The 16,067-nt window shown below is 43.2% G+C and overlaps 1 pseudogene; it reads left to right on the forward strand.

Annotated features, from left to right (window-relative positions):
- The first annotated feature begins 297 nt into the window (after positions 1-297).
- Positions 298-8,136, forward strand: LOC119923829 (annotated as a pseudogene).
- Positions 8,137-16,067: the final 7,931 nt, after the last annotated feature.

The following is a 16,067-nucleotide window of genomic DNA, read 5'->3' on the forward strand; positions in this document are numbered from 1 at the left end:
CCACCCTGAACAGCATTTGGTGAAAGCCTGCACCTCAGGGAGCAGAATTAAGCTGCCCGCCATCAATGGATAGCATTTCGAGCAGAAGTTAGGAAACTGGACCTTGATTGAAGTATGATGTCAGTCTTTTTCAGGCTGTCAGCCCAGAGCATTCAGAGTTTCATCAATGAGAGTCTTTGCGATCACTGTCTTTGCATAAAGGCCCTGCAAATTCAGGATTCCAGCTCCTAGGAGATTCTGTATGTAGCTTCCAAATTCCACACTTACTATGTGTCAGTCAGCAACACTGTGAACATTATGGTGAAAAGCATTGGTGCAATAGTTAATGCTGTTTGTGACAGCAAAGGGTATCCTTAAACAGCTTTTATCCAGACTTCTGACTGCCGTTTGAACAGAGTGTGACCATATGATGATAACAAATTTGGGAAAGCCAAACTTGAGGAGCATGACTCCCAGGTCTTCACGATTTACAAAATCAAAAAAGCCTTTGCATGTTCAATGAAGACCATGTACAGGGCCTATTTTGAAAGAAAAGAATCAATGTCAGTCATGCAAACCATGAGAAGCAGCGTGGCTCAGTGGAAAGAGTATGGGCTTTGGAGTCAGAGGTCATGGGTTCAAATCCCGGCTCCACCAATTGTCAGCTGTGTGACTTTGGGCAAGTCACTTAACTTCTCTGGGCCTCAGTTACCTCATCTGTAAAGTGGGGATTAAGACTGTGAGCCCCCTGTGGGACAACCTGATCACTTTGTAACCTTCCCAGTGCTTAGAACAGTGCTTTGCACAGAGGAAGCGCTTAATAAATGCCATTATTAAAGCAGCACAGCCGAGTGGCTAGAGCTCAGGCCAGGGAATTAGAAGGACGTGGGTCCTAACCACGGCTCTGCCACTTGTGTGCTATGTGACCTTGGGCAAGTCATTTTACTTCTCTGCTTCAGTTACCTCATCTGTAAAATGGTGATGAAAACTGTGAGTCCCAGATGGGACAGGGACTGTGTCCAACCTAATTAGCTTGTAGCTTATATCCACCTCTGCACTCAGTACAGTGCCTGACAGATAGTAAATTCTTAACAAATATCATGAAAAAAATAAAAACCTTCATTTCTGCTGTAACGCAGAGATTACAAGCTTATAGAACTTTACAACAAAGAACATTCACATGATAGTTTATGTCTCAAGCCTGTTGTCACACCTGGGATTTATCTATTTCATCCAATAAATCACATTTTCTCTAAATTGATTAATGTATCTGAAGACCATCACCAAATTTCTTAATAGTGTGCTATTCAGAACACTAAGAGAAATCACACATTATGGAGAAACAGAGTGCACTTAGGTTTATCTTGCTCTGAACTTTTGTCTTTAAAAAACTCTCTCATAACCTCACTTTGAAAATGACCCGTGTGACTGTCCCGAGGTGACCCTCGGGTACTGGCCATCTCAAGATCAAAAGCTATCTCGTGACCACCTGAGCCAGCAGGCGGAACTCGGAAGTGGGGGTGGGATACCGCCCCCATGACCAAATCTGCTAGATTGACAGTCCAAGCTGGGAATACAGAAGGTGTCCCTCGCCCCCGTGCCAATCAAATTAGGTATGGAGGAGTGGGGAGGGCAGCGATTGGATAGACTGAGGCCGGAAGCTGGAATGGCCTAGGGGCACAGGCAATAAATACCTGTCGCCTCTGACCTTCCGGGTCAGAACACCAGGACACGCAGCAGCAGCAGCCCACGTGTCTCTCCCTGCCCAGAAGGCCAGACGCCCGCTCTACAACCAGAGCCAACACACTGAGGCAAGGGCCGCGGGATGGGTGAGTGTCTCGTGGGTGGGACCCAGGTATCCCGCGGCTGATGGGAATTATGAGTGGATTCCTCCCATGTAGGGAGAGCACATTGTGAGAGCTAGCCGCCCACCACGTGCGCGGGTAATGTAATGAATTCTTCCCATGTGGGAAAGTAAGTGGATTCTTCCCGAGTGGGAAGTGCACATGGGTGAGAGTTAACCAACTCACCCACGTGTGATTAATGGATGATTGTGTTCCTCCCGAGTAGGGAAGCTCTAATATTGCTAATTGATTATATTCCTCCCGAAAGGGAAGCTCAATCCATTGCGTCTAAACAATTACATAAATTCAATTCACCTCACGGAATAAATTTTATATAAACTTAGGCTTTCCGTCCCCGGCCTCTCTCTCACCTCGCCGATCACTGAACGAACCCATCCCCGGACGACGGGTGACAGTGACCAATTTAATCCCTTCCTCCCAAAAGAGAAACAAGGATTGTTTGGTTATTAACTTTCTGGTGGAGAGATGCTCTGAGGTTCAAGTGAGGGAGAGGCTGTCAGCACTGTGTTGAACAGGTCAGAACCTGACACTGCCCAGAATCCCTATAAATAGTGCTGGTGTGATCTTTTCTTGGAAATGGCTAGTGCTTTTCTGGATTTGACCTGAATATTTTCTTTGCCCAGGGATAGAGGATAGGAAAACACATGAAAAATCTATGACTAAAATTAAATCAGATGAGAAAAGATTTAAATCAGACAGCTCTGATATTTCTTGGGAACTAAATCCATTTTGTAGCGAAGGAAAATCTGCAATGGCAAATTAGTAGAGAGAGGTTTCTTGGGGAAAGTTATCAACTTCCTCTGAATAACCTGATTCTTGGAGGGATGTATTTTCTTTAACCCCACAATGATAATTCAATGCTCACAAATGGGCAACAATCTGATATCATATCGTAATGAGTAGATTTAAAAACACCTTCTGAAGGCATCCTTCTCTTTTTAAAGAACAACAAAATTTCCTTTAATATATGGCATTTTTTATACTCATTCCCCTTTCAGACCGATCCCATTGAGTAAGGAGAGTTGGAATTTCAAGTAGACCCTTTCCTTAACTCTGTCATATTGCCTAATCAGAATTGGCAACCACTACAAAGGGTAAGTGATTATGTATTTGCCTAGTTACAACTGTGTAGTAAAAGCTGTATGATTGTATATTGGTGTCCTGGAAAGTTTCCATAATAACTAGGCTCTTGGAGGTTTGTAAGCAATCTTGAAATGGCAATCAAAATCTAAATTAAAGTTAAACCCCTCAAAGTTTCTTCATAATATAGCCTCTCTGATTCATTTAAACACAAGAATAAATTTGACTTCAGTAAATTGAAAATTTGAGGAAGAAGGAAAAATAAATCTGCTTCACTGAAGAGATTTTTGCAAGTTAAAGCCATATGTGTGATTTATAAATGAAGTCATTTTTTTAAACGCTCAACTGAAATTTCCAGAGTGAAATTCAGAGTTTACAATAATACAACTTGCATGATCATCATCATTATCAGTGGTATTTATTGAGCGCTTACTATGTATAGAGCACTATACTAAGTGCTTGGGAGAGTACAATTCAACTGTATTGGTGGACACATAGCCTGCCCACAATGAGCCTACAGTCTAGAATGGGAGACAGACATTAGTATAAATGAATGATTCAATATATATAATTTAAAGATATGTACATATCTACAAGAGATAGATCCCCCTGGCTCTGCTCTTATAATGGAAGTTGTGTTGAGACTTGAGAAGGGAGAATAGGGATATAACGCCAGCCTGCATTCATCGAAGACAGAGATTGCATTCAGCACTTGTGTGGAATTCCTGTAACCGGGCCTCAAAATAGCAAGGAATCAGTGACAACATGGTGTCAGGGCTGTATAGATGGTCTTCCCATAATTCTTTGGGGCATACTCTCCACTCTCTTAAACTCATGCTTGAGGTGTTTGCTATATACCTGAGGCTAGCCATCTAGAGATAACAGCATTGAACTGAATGTCAATAGAGGTTCCATTCCCTGCTTCATCACTTGTTGCCTTGTGAACTTGGGAGAGTTAATTAACTTCTCTATGCATGAATTTTCCCGTCTGTAAAATGGGGATGAAATACCTGTCTTCCCTCCAGCTTGGACTGTGAGCCTCATGTGGGACATGGACTGGGTCCCATCCAATTCTATTGCATCCACAACAGCACTTGGAACATAGCAAATGCTTAATAAATAATTATCATTTTTATAACATAGGTTGAAACCTGTTGAAAAATGAGAAACCAGAAAAAGTCAGAAGACGAAATAGGGGGAAGAATCACATTCTAATCCTTTTTTAAGAGTAGGCGTTCACAGGGTGGGTAATAATAATAACATTTGTTTAATACTATATGTCAAGCACTGTTCTAAGCTGGGGTAGATACAAGCTAATCAGGTTGGACACAGTTCCTGTTCCACATGGGGCTCACAGTCTTAATCCCCATTTTACAGCTAAGGTAACTGAGGTACAGAAAAGTTAAGAGACTTACCCAAGGCCACACAGCAGGTGAGTGATGGAGCCAGTATTAGAACTCAGGTCCTTCTGACTCCCATGTCCGTGCTCAGTCCACTAGGCCATGCTTACTCCCATGGCCATCTTCTGTCCCCTTTACACCCAAGCATTAACACACACACACACACACACACACACACACACACACACACACACACACACACATGCAGAATCCCTTTGTAGGTGCTGAACTCCCTATATTATCAGAACTGTGGGAATAGGTGAGAGAAAATTAAGTTATTGCAACATCGTTTTAATTCTATGTAGTTGTTCAGTGATTCGGCAGGATCGTAAGCTTTCTTCATTCAAAGTGAACATAAACTTCTCCCATTACTGTTGTCTGAAAGGGAAAACTTGGGCTTCTCTGACTTCCCTTTATATCCAAGCACAGATATCGAACCAAATGTGATCAAGTAGCAGTATCATTCCCTAAGTATGTTTCTTTATTCATTCTCCTAATATCCCCAAACTATAGGAATATTTTCCTCCTGAATTTCAATATTCATTTCTCAGTAGAGGAGAGATGCTGAAGCCATTGACTGCAGGAAAAGATACTGGAATGACTGACTTCATTCTCATGGGCCTGACAGATTCTCCAAGAGCCCAACTGGTCCTTTTCATGGTATTTCTTTCTATCTATATGATTTCTGTGGTGGGGAACAAGAGTTGATCCTGATAATCCAGAAAGACTCCCAGGTTCACAGACACATGTATTTTTTCCTGTGTGGTTTGTCTTTTGTTGATCTGAGTTACTCCACAGCCATTACTCCTAAAACCTTGGAGAATGTATTAACATCCAGAAAGAAAATCTCATTCATTGGCTGCTTTGCCCAAAAGTATTTTTTCATTTCTGTAGCAGGAACAGAATGCTTTCTCCTCTCTGCAATGGCATATGATTGTTATGTATCTATCTGTAACCCACTGCTTTATTCTTCTGTTATGTCCACAAGAGTATGCATGTGGTTTATGGTTGGGTCACATGGAGTTGCTTTTACAAGCTCCCTGATAGTTCTTCTGTTCATGGCTAGGTTGCTATTTTGCAACTCAAATGTAATTCAACATTTTTTGTGTGATACCTCACCAATCTTGGTTTTGTCCTGCACTGACACACACAACACGGAAATGATGGTCTTTATCTTAGCTGGATCCACCCTTGCAAAGTCTCTGATAATGATTACAGTCTCTTACATGGCTATTATCTCTGCCATTTCGAAGATCAACTCCACTGTCGGAAGAAAAAAAGCTTTCTCCACCTGTGCTTCCCAGCTCAGGGGAGTCACCATCTTCTATGGGACTCTAAATCTTTACATACCTAAAGCCATGTAAATCTTACTCCCTGGGTAAGGACCTGGTGGCTTCTGTTTTTCTACACCATCGTGGTCCCCATGTTGAACACCCTTATCTACAGCCTGAGAAGTAAAGAGGTGAAAAATGTTATGAGCAGAGTGATTCATCTGTATCCTATAATGATGTGGTTAGAAGCAGGACAACAGGCAGAGGTCACTAGCTGGAGAACGAAGGGGAAGTCATCAGGGAGGAGACATGGGAAGAGGGCTCTGGTCCAGGACTTCAAGCCCAGACTCTCTGTTTGGCCTCTTCCCTCCCTCTGGTCCTCACCACATGCCTTCTCTCCGTCAGTCTCTTCTGGAGCTCCTGCTGGTGTGGTCCGGGTTCCGCCACCACCAGCACCTCCAGGTGCTACCCCTGGTCCCTCCAGGGTGGCCCAAGCAGGGTTAAAACGACCTTGGGACCAGCTAACACCCTGCTGATCTCCCCTGGCTCAAAGCAGCGGGAAGCTGGGGCAGCCTCATCACTTCATCTGGTCCTTGAAAGGAGAACACCAGCAAGGACCCTAAGGTCAGAGCCCCCATCTTCTCAGCCTTCTATCCAGGGCTTTTTTGAAGGACCCAGCATCTCCCAAACCTCCAATAGGAAGATCCAATAATGGGGGGAACAGAAGGTCCAGGGCATTCTCCACTGCCCCCTCCTCATGGCATCCTTCACCCCAGAAACTCCAAGAAGCAAAACTTTGGCCTTGAATGACTTCACTGTGAAATCCATGTAGTGGGACCTCAGGCAGACAGCATATTATGTGACAAAATGATGGGGACAGTCTTATTGAATGAAGGCAACAGAGGTGTGTTGCATAAGCCTTTTCTTGTAACATTCATTGTCTTCTAGATTAGCCCCCACTCAAGATGATTTCCTCCAACCACTATGCTCCTTATTAGTTCCCTGACCTTATTCTGTGTGTTCTATATAATAATGATGATGGTAATGACAATGGAATTTGTTTAGCACTTACTATGTGCTAAGCAATGTTTTAAGTGCTGGGTGGACAAAAGGTTAACAGGTTGGATGCAGTTCCTGTTCCTCGTAGAGTTCACAGTTTTATTCCCCATTTTACAGATGAGGTAACTGAGGCACAGAGAAGTTAAGTGATTTGCCCACAGTCACACAACAGACAAGTGGCAGAGTTGGGATTAGAACTGAGGTTCTTTTGACTCCCTAGCCCAAAAGGGATCTTCTGCCTCTGACTCCAATATATATGGGTGATTTCTGTTCTAAACAGCAGCATCTAGGGTCTGTCCTGCCTACCTCTTAGGGCATGAGTCCCGTGTGGGGCAGGTTAGCTTCATTGTCTTGTGTCTGCCCCAGGGTTTAGCGCATTCTTATTATAGGAACATAATCTCACAACAAGAACACTTCAGTATATAAAGATGAATGCTAATAAGGGAGCATGTTTGAAATGGATAAAAATTGTCAAGGGTGATGGCAGAGTTGAATATGATGTTGTTATTGATCATATACTTGTCTTCTGTGTGTTCTTGGGAAAGTCACTTATCTTCTCTGTGCCTCAGTTACCTCATCTGTAAAATGGGGATTAAGACTGTCAGCCCCAGGTGGGATATGAACAGAGTTCAAACTGATTAGCTTGTTTCTACCCTAGTGCATAGTTCAGTGCCTGACACATAGTGCTTAACAAATACCATTAAAAATGCTGAAACATTAAAAATGAAGGATATTCAATGAAGTTGAACTTGTTAATTCACAGGTGATTGAGGGCTCAACAAGGATTTCTACAGATTCATGGGCTTGGTCTGGAGAAATTATTAGGAGAGATATTAGATGTTGGAATGACAATCCATTTAGGTAAATAACAAAGAAGCAATCATTGTTATGTTCCAATCAATCAATCAAACATATTTATCAAGTGTTAACCATGTGCAGAAAATTGTACTAGGAACTTGGGAGAAGAAAATATAAGAGTTTGTAGACATTTTCCCTGCCCATACTGAGCTCATAGTCCAGGATCTATTCCTCCAAGTACCATTTGGAGCCCCTGTGTGGGAGAGAATACCAAGTTTGAAAGACCACTGGGATTTCTCAACCTGGCTTTTTTGTCTAATTAATATAATAACAGTAAGGAAACAAAACAAATAACCACTTTTAAATGCAATCATCATCCATTTCTCTCTCAAATGATATTTTTGTTGCTGTATAATTAAATATTATAGTTTGTAAATGCTCATCATGTCAACATTTAACTGGAAAAATATATTTTTGTACTTTTCCAACAGAAATAAATGCACAAACGCATTTGGCTAAATAATCCCGTGATCTGCTCCCAATCAGTGGTACAAAATTAAGCCTATTACAGCACACAACACCTTCATAGGCTACTTGAATTTCTCCAATAAGCTTTGGACACCTTCTGGCCCCACTTGCTTATATGCTATGAGAAAGAAAAACTTATATCAGTCTACCTTCTAGATGAATATGTTCATATTAAGCCTTAATAATTTCCTAGTCTAGTCTAAACTGGTTGAATCAGATGTCTGCGTATCCGAGTCCACCAGATTCTCCTTAATTCCTGAAGAGCAAAGGTGCTAAAGAATCACCCCAATCATCACAAGCATTTATTAAATTTAGAGGCACTGAATTAAGCATTGGGGAGATTTTTTTATGGAAGAGAATAATAATAATAATAACCGTGGCATTTGTAAGCACTGCCATGGATACAAGCAAATCAGGCTGGACATAGTCCCCTTCCCATGTGGGGCTCACAGTCTTCATTCTCATTGTGCAGATAAGGTAACTGAAGCATACAAAAGTGAAGTGACTTGCCCAAGGTCACAAAGCAGATAGGTGATGGAGGCAGGATTAGAATCCATGTCCTTCTAACTTCCAGGCCTGGGCTCTCCACTAGACCACACTATCAAGTGATTGCACAATTGACTGCCATGGTCCCTGCCCCTAGTTTGGGGGAAGTGATAAGTATGGATCCTCTCAGTGTTACACCTGGAGAGTTTCCAGTACTTGACCAGTCTTGACTACTGGAGGGTGAGTCAAGCAGAGGCATACCCACTTCATTCCTATCTTGGGCAGTGGATAGTGAGTGGAAGGCAATCTGCTACTTGACGCTGCCAGCCTCTTCCTCCACTCCACCTCACCCACTCACCAACTTGGTCATACTCTCGACTTCATCATCTCCTACCGCTGCACTGTGTCCTCCCTCACCAACTCTGAAATCCCTCTCTCTGATCATAATCTTCTCACCTGCCTCCTCACTCACACTCCTTTCCCCTGTAAATCCGTATTACTCCCTCACAGAGATCTCCGCTCTGTGGACCCCACCCATCTTTCGGAGTGCCTCACACCCCACCTCGCCGCCCTCTCCTCTCTACCCAGTCTTGATGATCAGATTACTGCTCTCAACCCTACCCTTTCTACTCAGCTAGACTCACTCGCTCCCCTTTCCCTTCGCCGCTCTTGTACCACTAACCCACAGCCCTGGATCACTGCCACTGTCTGCCTCCTTTGCTCTTATGCTCGAGCTGCCGAACGCTGCTGGCGAAAGTCTAAACACCATGTCAACCTCGTTCATTTCAAATTTATCCTTTCCTGCCTTAACTCTGCCCTCTCTTCTGCCAGACAAAACTATTTCTCCTCCCTTATTGACACCCATGCCCATCACCCCCGCCAGCTCTTCTGTACATTCAACTCCCTTCTCCGGTCCCCGGTTCCTCCCCCTCCTCCTTCCCTCACCCCAACGATCTGGCCTCCTACTTCATTAACAAAATTAAATCCATCAGGTCCGAACTCCCCAAAGTCACTTCCCCCCCTCCTACAAGCCCCCGGCTACTCTCCCCTCCTTCCCAGCAGTATCCTCAGAGGAGCTCTCCTCCCTCCTCTCAAGTGTTAATCCAGCCACCTGTGCTTCTGACCCCATTCCCTCTTATCTCATGACATCTCTCGCTCCATCCCTTCTCCCCTCCTTAACTTCCATCTTCAACCGCTCACTCTCCACTGGTTCCTTCCCCTCTGCCTTCAAACATGCCCATGTGTTTCCCATCCTAAAAAAACCTTCTCTTGACCCCACCTCACCTTGTAGTTATCGCCCCATATCACTCCTACCATTCCTTTCCAAACTCCTTGAACGAGTTGTCTACACGCACTGCCTAGAATTCCTCAACAACAACTCTCTCCTCGACCCCCTCCAGTCTGGCTTCCATCCCCTACATTCCATGGAAACTGCACTCTCAAAGGTCACCAATGACCTCCTGCTTGCCAAATCCAACGGCTCATACTCTGTCCTAATCCTCCTCGACCTCTCAGCTGCCTTCGACACTGTGGACCACCCCCTTCTCCTCAACACGCTATCTGACCTTGGCTTCACAGACTCCGTCCTCTCCTGGTTCTCCTCTTACCTCTCCGGTCGTTCATTCTCAGTCTCTTTTGCAGGCTCCTCCTCCCCCTCCCATCCTCTTACTATGGGGGTTCCCTAAGGTTCAGTGCTTGGTCCCCTTCTGTTCTCAATCCACACGCACTCCCTTGGTGACCTCATTGGCTCCCACGGCTTCAACTATCATCTCTACGCTGATGACACCCAGATCTACATCTCTGCCCCTGCTCTCTCCCCCTCCCTCCAGGCTCGCATCTCCTCCTGCCTTCAGGACATCTCCATCTGGATGTCTGCCTGCGACCTAAAGCTCAACGTGTTGAAGACTGAACTCCTTGTCTTCCCTCTCCCTGACTTTCCCATCTTTGTTGACGGCACTACCATCCTTCCCATCTCACAAGCCCGCAACCTTGGTGTCATCCTCGACTCCGCTCTCTCATTCACCCCTCACATCCAAGCTGTCACCAAAACCTGCCGGTCTCAGCTCCGCAACAGTGCCAAGATCCGCCCTTTCCTCTCCATCCATACCGCTACCCTGCTCATTCAAGCTCTCATCCTATCCCGTCAGGACTACTGCATCAGCCTTCTCTCTGATCTCCCACCCTCGTATCTCTCTCCACTTCAGTCCATACTTCATGCTGCTGCCCGGATTATCTTTGTCCAGAAACACTCTGGGCATATTACTCCCCTCCTCAAAAATTTCCAGTGGCTACCAATCAATCTGCGCATCAGGCAGAAACTCCTCACTCTGGGCTTCAAGGCTCTCCATCACCTTGCCCCCTCCTACCTCACCTCCCTTCTCTCCTTCTACAGCCCATCCCACACCCTCCGCTTCTCCACCGCTAATCTCCTCACCATACCTCGTTCTCGCCTGTACCGCCATCGACCCCCGGCCCACGTCATCCCCCGGTCCTGGAATGCCCTCCCTCTGCCCATCCGCCAAGCTAGCTCTCTTCCTCCCTTCAAGGCCCTACTGAGAGCTCACCTCCTCCAGGAGGCCTTCCCAGACTGAGCCCCTTCCTTTCTCTCCTCCTCGTCCCCCTCTCCATCCCCCCATCTTACCTCCTTCCCTTCCCCACAGCACCTGTATATACGTATATATGTTTGTACATATTTATTACTCTATTTATTTATTTATTTATTTATTTTACTTGTACACATCTATTGTATTTTATTTTGTTAGTATGTTTGGTTTTGTTCTCTGTCTCCCCCTGTTAGACTGTGAGCCCACTGTTGGGTAGGGACTGTCTCTATATGTTGCCAATTTGTACTTCCCAAGCGCTTAGTACAGTGCTCTGCACATAGTAAGCGCTCAATAAATACGATTGATGATGATGATGATGCTACAAGTCAAAGCTTACCTGTGCTGGGCAGCAACGGCACGGGAGAGAGTCAAGGGCAGAGATTCATTTAGTGTGTAGAAGGAGGCAATGGTAAACCACTTCCATATTTTTACCAAGAAAACTTTATGGATATGCTACCAGAACGATTGCAGATGGAGGTGGGGCCTTCTGGGGGAGTATATGGCTTATACTATGGGTCAGACATGACTCAACAGCATAAGACAGGCAGAGAATAAGTATGAAGAAAATACATCAGTGACTCAGAAACACAGGCTAAAGTTAAATAGTATAGCATTGGATGGAAAGAGGGAAAACTAACTGTCCAGTGTCCAATGTCCTTTATCGTGAAATGCCCCAATGGGAGGAAGCCTGAAGTGCATTTACAGTAGTCTATTTAGCCACAGCAGGAGCTATGTTGGCTCAACCACTTTACGGGTGGTAGTTGAATGCACCTATCTTCACTGTCAAAGTCTTTGGAGTCTTCACTTCAAAACCAGGGGCTGAGATTTTTTGTGAAGGAAAGTGAATTGGGGAAATGCAGTAGTGCATTTTTGTCAGGGAATAGACAGGGCCAAGAGGGTCCTAGGCTGCCTCAATGTGGATCTCAAACGTGTTCCCCCTCCCCACCCCATCAGTCAGTCAGTCAATCACATTTATTGAGCACTTGCTGTGTGCAGAGAACTGTACTAAGGACTTGAGGGGGTCCAATATAAGAAGTACATTCCTTGCCCACAGCAAACTTACAGTCTAAAAGGGGAGACAGACATTAATATGAATAAATAAATTACAGATATGTACATAAGTGCTGTGGGGCTGGGAGGAGGGAATGAATAAAGAGAGCAAGTCAGGGTGATACAGAAGGGAGTCGAAGGAAAGGAAAAGAGGATTAAGTCATTGAAGAGATGTACCTTCAATAGGGCTTTGAAATGGGGGAGAGTAATTGTCTATCAGATAAGAGGAAGGAGGATTTTCTTTCCAGGTCAGAGGCAGGATGTGGGAGCGAGATAGATGAGAACGAGGTACAGTGAATAGGTTAACATTAGAGGAGTGAAGTCTAGCTGGGGGACCTCCACCACCACTACCACCACCTGTGGTGGTGGTGGGGAAAGGGGAAGGAACAGGAGGAGGAAAGTGCTTAACTTTCTCAGAGGCAAATACCACAGTGAATGGAAAATTGGAGGCTTTTGATTCAGAATTAAACATTCATAAACTCGATGTATAATAATAATGATAATAATAATAATAATAGCATTTATTAAGCACTTACTATATGCAAAGCACTGTTCTAAGCACTGGGGAGGTTAGAAGGAAATCAGGTTGTCCCACCGGGGGGCTCACAGTCTTAACCCCCATTTTACAGATGAGGGAACTGAGGCCCAGAGAAGTTAAGTGACTTGCCCAAAGTCACACAGCTGACAATTGGCAGACCCGGGATTCGAAACCATGACCCCTGACTCCAAAGCCCGTGCTCTTTCCACTGAGCCCATTTTATCTCAACTGTAAAATGGGGATTAATACTGTGAGCCCAATGTGGGACAACCTGATTACCTGTTATCTACCCCAGCGCTTAGAACAGTGCTTGACATACAGTAAGTGCTTAACAAATACCATCATCATTATTATTATTAATAGAGAACCCTGAAATTCTTTGGAAAGTTCTTTATAGCAGTTCATTCAAATCCTATTCACTCTTTAGCTCCACAGTTAAAAGATCCATCTCTAAATCCTAAAGACTTGACCTCTTCTGAGTTTCCCTATCTCCCCTAACTCATGATTTGAGTGAGTGTTTGATGGATTAAAGAGAGGGGGAGTTGGGGTTGGGGGAAATCTTTCATTAACATTGCTTGAAAGGTTAGTGAGGGGCTGGGGAGGGGGCTAGAGTGAAAATCACCTCATCTCCTGAGGGAAGGAAGAGGAGGACAGAGCAAATATGTGTGACCTACAAATCAAAAAGACAGTTTTTCTCCCTGTGCCAGTCATATTTAAAAGGTTGACTCCACACCGTTCATTTGAAAAGGAGTCATTCCATTTGAAATGTGCTTAGCTCTCTCTTAAATTACTTATTGAGCGTCAACTTAAATGTCCATCATGGTACTAGAAACTTGGGGATATACTCAGGAAATATGAAATTCAGTTAGAACAGAGTGAAAATGAAAATAAACTTGTGTGAATAATTACATAAAAAGCAAATAGATAATCCCTTAGATTAATGAAAGAGGGGCTCCTAAACCTACATACTGTCACTGCTGGTTTTTCTTGCCACTGTTAAAATTATTCAATGCTCATTCAGCTTACCTAAAACTGATAACTAGGATCTGTATTAATATGTCACTCTGCATCTTTCCATTTGACTGAAGTATTAATTCTCCTATGTGTAGAATTTAGTGATGTTTTCTAATTAAGTTGTCATCCCCAGTGAGGTAAGAATTGGCTTATAATACCTTGTATTTTTGTATAGAAATTTTTTCCAAAGGCATTTTCACATTACTTTTGTTCCTAACCATTTCTATGAGGTGGAGTCAGATATTATTATTCCCGTTTTATATATGAGGAAACCAAGGCATAGAGAGACTTAAGTGACTTGCCCAAGGTCACTCAGCAGGTCAGAAACGGAGCTGGAGCTAGAAGCTGGTTCTTCATATTTTGGTATCTTTGCTTTTTTCCCGCTGCACCACACTGCCTCACGTTTGAAACTAAACTGGAATAATGAGAATCCTTCCAGGCCCACTTTGTCTTGCTTCTTCTGGCTCATATTTGATTAGAAAAGCCCTTTTTTATTAAAATGATTCCTAGATTAACTAGGAAGAAAAATAGTCTGACTATTCAGTAAAACTGAATATGAAACAGGCACTTTCATAACCTTTTTCAATAGTCAGGTTATGACAACCAAGAAATTATTTTTTGTTTGGTGAAATGTATAAGGGGAATCTAGGCTCTCCAGCCATTAGCAAGAAGAATAAAATAAAACAAACTGAAGATAGGTAGGTAGATGGACAGATCCCATCGAAACAACTTCAAAAACTGTTGTTTCAGGTAAGAAGGAATCAGATATGACTAATGCATTTAGCAAGTTATAAATAGTCAAAATGTGACTGTTTTCCCTATCCAACCCAGAAAGACAAAACTTTGTTCTGTAGTGATTAAAACTCTGCTTGTGGCATGTAATGAGATTGGAGGGGGAGGGACAGAGAACCCTGGAAACAGAGGAATTCGATCTTGGGGGTGTGTGTGCATGAACTACATATATAAGGCAATGATTGAAATCTTTTTAAAAATGACTTTTGCCTTTACGACTTTTCCAGTCACTGAAAGAAAACGTATTTGTTTCTCAACTAGGAAAGAAACAACATTTAGAAGCAGAATTCCTTTTGCCTTGGATGGTCATGGTATCAAGATTACAGTTGAAACATAGTTTAATGCAATCACAGTTATGAAGCCCTGATCTCTGCTAAGCTTTTCTTATGGATTAATAAATTTAATTATATAAAAATATATGCAGATGTCAAATAAACCAGCAAAGTCTAGAAGTTTGGATTTGTGTGGGGGGGTGGGGGTGAAGTACAGAGTGTTCTTCAGTGGGAGACTTTCCAAAGAGAACTTTCCAGGAAGATATTTGGTTCCCCTGATTAACTCTGCTTCTGGTAAGTCTCACATTCAAAAGGTGTGAAACTGATGTAAACAGAAATGAATTAATTTTGAAAATAAAAGAGACTTTAGGGTTTAAAGTGATATATCCCCTTAGCATCCCTAGATATTATTGATTTTGTCTTAATTTGATATGATTTCCCATTCTTGAATCATGGGAGGGAATTTTAATAATTCAGTGTCCCAACACTAATCAGAAATCTCACCAGAAGGAATACTTTTTAATTCACTTTTTCCTTTATGCACCAGAATCCTCAATGACTTTCATGTCCAATATCAATACAAAAACCGTTTTCTTTATTCCTTCTTCAGCAGATTTCAGAAGTTGAAGAAAATGACTGAAGGGAATGGCACATAAGAGACTCATTTCATTCTCACAGGACTGAAGGATTCTCCAGATCTGCAGCTGATTCACATTATTGTATTTCTCTTCACGTATGCCATCATCCTGGCAGGATACCTGGGAATGATCATGCTCATCGAGTTGCACTACCGATTTCACACCCCCATGTATTTCTTCCTCAGCAACCTGTCATTCTCCGACCTGAGTTATTCTTCAGTTATCATGCCCAGAATGAGGATGAATTTATTAACAGCCCAGAATACCATTTCTTTCGTTGGATGCTTTGACTAGATGTACCTTTTCGTTGCTTTAGCTGGCACCGAGTGCTTTCTTTTTGCTGAGATGGCTTATGACCAGTATGTAGCCATCTGTAGCCCACTGCTTTACATGGTTGTGGTATCTTGGAGAGTTTGTGTCTGGCTTCTGGCTGGGATATATTTAGTCTCCACCATCAACTCTCTGCTATTGCATCAGCCTCCCCTCTGATCTCCCATCGGAGACTAGGGTGACACTCTGTTTATTGCCAATGTTCATTCCTTTAATTTGATAGCTAGGAAACTGAAAAACCTGAAATTTGATATTTAATCTATCATGTGACCTCTTTAAAATGGACACCATATTGTTCTAGACAATGGGGAAATTAAAAGGAAGATGTAAGATATGGTCTGTATGTTCAGGCAACAAAAAGTTT

The sequence above is a fragment of the Tachyglossus aculeatus genome, unplaced genomic scaffold (genome assembly GCF_015852505.1).
Source record: "Tachyglossus aculeatus isolate mTacAcu1 unplaced genomic scaffold, mTacAcu1.pri scaffold_287_arrow_ctg1, whole genome shotgun sequence".
Taxonomy (NCBI): Eukaryota; Metazoa; Chordata; class Mammalia; order Monotremata; family Tachyglossidae; genus Tachyglossus; species Tachyglossus aculeatus.